The 6471-nt window shown below is 36.6% G+C and overlaps 1 protein-coding gene across 1 annotated transcript in view; it reads left to right on the forward strand.

Annotated features, from left to right (window-relative positions):
• The window catches only part of DACH1 (dachshund family transcription factor 1), a 434735-nt gene that overhangs the window by 227738 nt on the left and 200526 nt on the right, over positions 1-6471 (forward strand). The window lies entirely within an intron of this gene.

Genomic DNA, 6471 nt, shown 5'->3' on the forward strand with positions numbered 1-6471 from the left:
TGATTCTTAATGTTTCTTCTTCAATAAGAAATTTGCTTTAGAAAAACATCAGTGCTTGAATTTTTGGTGCTTCCAATGAGAATATAGGGGCAGCAGGTTCTTTATCTCATTCACATGCATAAATTTAGACCTTTAAAAGTTAAAAACTTGCCACTGTGTGAACATCTGAAAGGTGTCACTGCTCAATTCAGGTGTATGGAAGAAAAGGTATTTTCAATTGGTTAGAGCATAGTCTCACTACACCAAGAGTGAGGAGTTCCATCCCTGGTCAGGGCACATATAAGAATCAACCAATGAGTGCATGAATAAGTGGAACAACAACCAATATGTTGTTCTCTCTCTCTCTCTCTCTCTCTCTCTCTCTCTCTCTCTCGTAAATGCCCTTTAGTCCTCACACACACACACACACACACACACACACACACACACACACACACTCTCTCTCTTCCTCTCTCCCTCTCCCTTTCTCTTTCTCTCTAAATATGAACACATAAAAATTTTATAAAAATGATTGAAGTAAAATGAATTATAACTAGAGCAAAATTAGACACCGACTATAAATTTTAATTATTATTTTGAAACATAATCTCAATTGTTATCAAATTTTAGAAGAGTAAGATTTCAATTCAGGCTATTCTTAATAGTTGGTTTTGGGAGGAGAGATAAACAAATTATGCATTTTAATAATATTTAAAGCAAAATATATTAAAACATGCTACTTCTGTTCAAATTTCTGAGCAGCAGAGCAGAAATTTGACTTTGGAGAAACCAGCAGGCATGAGAAAAGGAGACTACAGCTCATAATTAAGCATTGACATCGACTTAATAATTAATATTATAGAATAATATTTGCCTACTGACTTAATAATAGTTTACCTTCATTATGTGGGTACATAGAGTATCACATGATACTTAAAAAAACAATTTGAATTTTCTCTTTGTTTTATTCAAAAGAAATCACTTTTCTTTCATTAAAGTATTTAGTTGGTAGACTATATTGTTTTTCAGTTTTGACACCCATCATCCAACACCAATTTAAACCAGAGCAGAAATTTTAATTGAATCTTCCTAGAGGGTCTTAGTATTTTTTGGTTGTTGTAATATTGGTGTCATTGCTAGTCCTTAGGCATGTAGATCATTTATTTACATATCAATGGTTGATTTGAGGTGGAAATGTTATATTTGTCATTTTTATTCTATTGTCTCACATGCTACTGTCCTCTAAGAATTTATGACTTATTATCCTTCCTGAGCACCCCCCCTGCCTTCCTCCTTTATCTAGAGATCAGGAAACATGAGTTTGGGGGAAGGGGAGGGTACAAGGCCATGGTAGGGGTGGGGATTGAGCTTGTATAGATCAAAGTGCTTGGTGAATTAGCAGTTGCTTTCTATGGGCCTAGTCTTCTCTGATTCTGAGAACACCACTTGCCTCTTGGTAAGTGTTCAATAATTACTTGGTCTGTGACTTTGCAGAGTTATGGAAAATTTGGAGCATAACATTTCAAATCTGGAAAATGGCTTAAATAATAGTATTACATCATAATAATTCAAGGAGATCCTGTTTGTCAAGTGTTTATCACTTTATTTATTACCATGTCTGTTTTTCACTTTGGACACCAGTAAGATTTGGTATTGCTTTGGCTATTATTATTATTTCTCCAAATTTACCCTTTTGAAAATCACCTTTGTCCTCTTTTTACAGTCAGTAACTGCTTCCTCCTCTGTTTTCCTATTATCTCTGATGGGTGTTATTTGTTAAACTACTGGCCTGTGAGGAAACCTGGGGGAGCTGTTATGTCATTTGAATTTTGTTGTAAGTTTGATTTTAGCTCATTCTAGGAACACAAAAATGATCATACCACAGTCCCAGTATGCAAGAGGCATCCAGTTAATGGGTGGGGTGGCTTGGTGTGCGAACTCTGGAAGGATGTGCTGGATCTTTTAGGAACATCATTAGCATGAGGGGCTCAGGAAGTGGTACTGGAGCATAAGAATTCCAGGAGGAATCCCAAGAATCTCTAAGGCCAGTATTTCAGAGTACAAGCTTACTGCTCTCACAAATCTATCAACTGGCTCTTTGAAGTAGTAAAACCCCTCAGAGAGGTGCCACTTAATGATGTATTGTTGCTCCTTAGCTCTGCCCAAATCCAGTGACAATTTTGAAGCTATTTCAGGGTTCTTTTTTTTTCTTGCACTCGCCTGGCTCACATGTTTTGTTGCACATTTCAGATTTTCCTATGCAAGAACACTGTTTTTTCCCTGGGTTGTAAATAAACCCTTATTATCTGAGGAAATAGAATTTTGGGGAGCTTGGTTTGGTTGCATCTGGCTTACTGGACTCAAGGGATATTTTTATTATAAAAGTCCCCTTCCAGTTCTTAATATGAATCACAAAAATTAGCCAAACAAAGGTGTTTAAAGAAACTTTGACACTGACAAATAAGTATGGTGCATTCCAATTTTACCTGGTGACCTTGAGCTCACGTCTTTCCAACAGAGTGATCACTTTAGGAAGAACTGAGAACTTCAGGATAGATCTGAGTGAGGCATCAGCATGCTGAGTAAAATATATGGCCATGTCGCTATTCTCCCTCATCCACAATCAATTGGATTCTTTTAGTTTAATATTTACTCGCTAAGATGAGATGCTAGTCTGCATGGTGATAAACAGTCAGCTCCTGGCATCTGAAGGTGACCTGTCAGTTCATATGGACAAATCTCCTGCTTACTGAAATGTACAAAATAAATCATTAAAGCAGGCAGGTGCTCATTCCCAGATTTAAATCACCATAGATTTATGATTTGAATTAATGCTTCATTTGGCCATAGAAATAGATGCTGAGACAAATGATATGCACTGGTTGGGACTTCCATACTGTAGCCATCCTGATATTGATTACCGAGATGTCTTTGCAATCTCTTGTTTATATCAAGTACTATCTTGTGACAGGTTGGCTGATATGAGCTACATTGCAGATAAGAAGGAAAAATGTCCTGGATTCTTTTTAGTGGCAACACTATCCACAACATTCAGGCCAGATAAATTGCTATTTTTTTGCTTTAAGGACTGATCTACATAACCAGCTTAAAACATGCTGCTTGGAAATTGGGACTGGGATAATGGAAAGGCAGAATTTAAAACCGGTGAACTCAAGGTCAATTCCATCGTATCTCTAGTTGTGTGTTTTTATCTGCTTATTATTTTTTTGTCATCATGAACATTTTTGAAGACACTAAATTAAGCACAATTGATTTAATCTAAATAAAGGAAACTTAATTTTACTTCTAGTTTTGAAATGCTGTATAAATATTGACATAGCTAGCATCTCTTAATAGTTTCTGTGTTATTTAAATACTTGCTAAACCTAATAGCTTACTCCCTTAACTAATGACAACATAGGAAACGACTCTTTAAAGATAAATACATTAAATATTATTCCCAAGTCTGAGACTTCGTGGACTTAATTTACCAAGAGACAGGAAAAGACTGCATTTTTTTTTTTTTTACTTCTCTTAACATTTTATTTAAGGAAAACACTATGTACACAGTTTAAAGAATACTCAGGGGATTTAAGAGGGACCTTTGCCACAAGCTAATATCTGACTCACAGAACTGGTAAACAGCTATCAACAATAGTAGATTGCTTGCTTAGTAGGAAATGAGTTCATATCTATTCAACATGTGATCTCAAAACAGATGTCCTGAGAAAATCTTATTGTTTAAACTATAGTCATAATCCCCAACTGCTGTTATTTCTTTAAGGAAGTGAAGTAATCTTGAGACTTCGGTCTTTTCTCTTTCTGAACATTGTGGAGTAAGTGTCCACGGATGCAGTGATCCACGAACCTGAACACATTTCAAACCCTGCAATGTAGGATTCTTTTTCATTTTCTCAAACTTGCAATAGTTATAGGATGTAGGAGTTTCAATTAAAAACAAGAACTTGAGTTTGGTATTAACAGCTGGGTTTTTCAGTTGTGTTCTTACTCCTTACTTTGGTTCATCAGCCAAAACAAAACAAAACAAATGGAACACAAACAAAAAACAAGCCAGTCAGATAGGGAGATAAAATTATCTTCCCCAGCTGACTATTCATTCTCTCTCTCTCCCACTCTCCCCCCCCTCTCTCTCTTTCTCTTACCCCCTTCCACCCTCCCCCTATTCCTACAGAAATAGAATAGTTTACACTGTAGTACTTTCTTCTCAGTCACGGAAGGAAAAATTAATTTTATGATTTCAGGAAGAAGTCTTGGAGACCTTGAGAAAGCAAATAGAAGGAAACTGAGAACACAGGCCACCACACAGAGCTCTGCAGTTGCACATTGGATTCTCTGCCTTGGCAATGTTAATGAACCTCAAATCCTTCCTATAATTAGATGAGGGAATTGCTTATATTTTCAAACAGATGATGCTGCTATAATGAAACGATTGACAGGGAATTTAAGAGTGTCTACAGTAGTCATTTGGTTTCTGTTATAAAAAAAAAGTTTAAAAAGAAGATTGGCTTTAGACATAGGTCCTGAGAGAGGTAGTCATTTACATAGCATACAATGACAGGTGTCTTTGTATAGTAGGGAAATAAATTGGAAGACTAGAGAAATGATGGGCAGGTATACGCAAATTTTTGGGGAGGAGGGTGTCCTATCCTTATTCTGCTTAGGTTCTTTAAAAGGGGCCGAGACTCCAGAGATGGATCCGGATTGAGTGCACAGCTGTAACTGCTGATGAGCTAATTGCTCCTTATCTCTCAGCCCCATTCATCTTCATTTTTTACCAATTACTGAGAATTATCTGTGTTCTCAGTTGGATATGAGAGTTAATCCTTTTTGGTTAAGCTGGCAGTACTGTGAGCAGATTCCAAATCGGAGGGTGAAAAAGCCAAAGCTAGCTTGCTCTAAAAATGTCTCCAGTTCAATTACAGTATCACTGATTCATAAGAAATTTGCCATTGTTTAACAGATTAAATATGGAAAGTTTTTTTTTAACTTTCTTAATGTTTCGCTGCCTAACAATGATTTTTAAGATCCTTCTTCCTGTCTGATGAGTAAAAGTTAGCCACATTAACAGGCAGGGTCTTGTAAACATGGAAACACACAAGATGACCCTAAAAGGCCAGAGGATTCTGACATACGCAATGAGAAATCTTTCAGAACTGATAGCTGTCGATTTATATATAAACACTTGGAATCGATGGTCTTGCTCTCTGTGGCTTCACATATGGCGAGGGAATGTGTGTCCAAACATAAACCTTTTCACAAATGTCACATTAGTGGAATTTTAATGGAAAGACCACATAAGCATCTCCTGAAAGTGTACGAACTGCCATGGTTTGTAATTCAATTGATTGTGAATAAGCCATATGGTTCACATCATTCTCTATGCAGAAGATGTCTTCATAGCCTGACATTTCAAACAAAATTGCTTACTCCAACATTAAAAAAAAAAATTAAGAATAATAACTTTCCTTTCAGAAATTTTAATGCTTTTGTAAATACTTAACATTTCTGGCATTTTTCTTCATTAAGTACTTATAAAAAGTAATGTAATATAAACATATAAAGAATAAATAGCTAATTTTAAACAAAATTATCAAAAAATCATTTTTAAACTTTGAACATCTTATAGCATAATCAAGATAAGTTTTTCTAGATGTTCTAAAAACTGATATAGGAGAGTAGAGAGCAAAATATATCAGGAGATTTAGCTTTTAGTCATCACGAAGCTAATAGGTAAGTTAGCTACTTAAATAAGTCTCTTAATTTTCAGTTCTCTTATTTAATAAATAAGGTGCTTGATGCCCAATTACTCTCTTGACTCTAAAATTCTTTGAAATCTCAATAGGAGATGATAGGCAAAAAGGTATTCTTTAGAGTGATTTCTTTTCATTCCTTTTTTTTTTAATCCTCACCCAAGGAGTAAGGATATATATATATTTTTCCATTGATTTTTAGAGAGTGGGACAAGAGGAAAGAGGGGACACAGAGAGAGAGAAACATCGATGTGACAGAGACACATCAATTGGTTACCTCCCACGCATGCCCTAACCAGGGGTATGGATTAGACCTGCAAGCCAGGGTATGGGCACTTCACTGGGAATCAAATCTGCAACCCTCCTGTTTGTAGGCTGGCACTAACCAATGAGCCATGCCATCCAGGGTTAGAGTGATTTCAAAGGTAAAATAGAAACCTGAAACAACCTAAATGCCTAAAACAAGGCATTATTAAGCATATTATAATACATCATTTCATATTATAATATAACTAGAGGCATGGTGCATGAAAATTCATGTACTCGGGAGGGGGAGTCCCTCAGTCCAACCTGCACCCTCTCACAGTCCAGGAGCCCTTGGGGGATGTCCACCTGCCAGCTTAAGCTGACAGTCAGACATCCCTCTCACAGTCTGGGGCTCTCGCAGTCCAGGACCCCTAACTTCTTACCTCCCGCCTGCAGTGGAGGCAGGAGGAGCCTC

Source organism: Myotis davidii, unplaced genomic scaffold (genome assembly GCF_000327345.1).
Source record: "Myotis davidii unplaced genomic scaffold, ASM32734v1 scaffold10, whole genome shotgun sequence".
Taxonomy (NCBI): Eukaryota; Metazoa; Chordata; class Mammalia; order Chiroptera; family Vespertilionidae; genus Myotis; species Myotis davidii.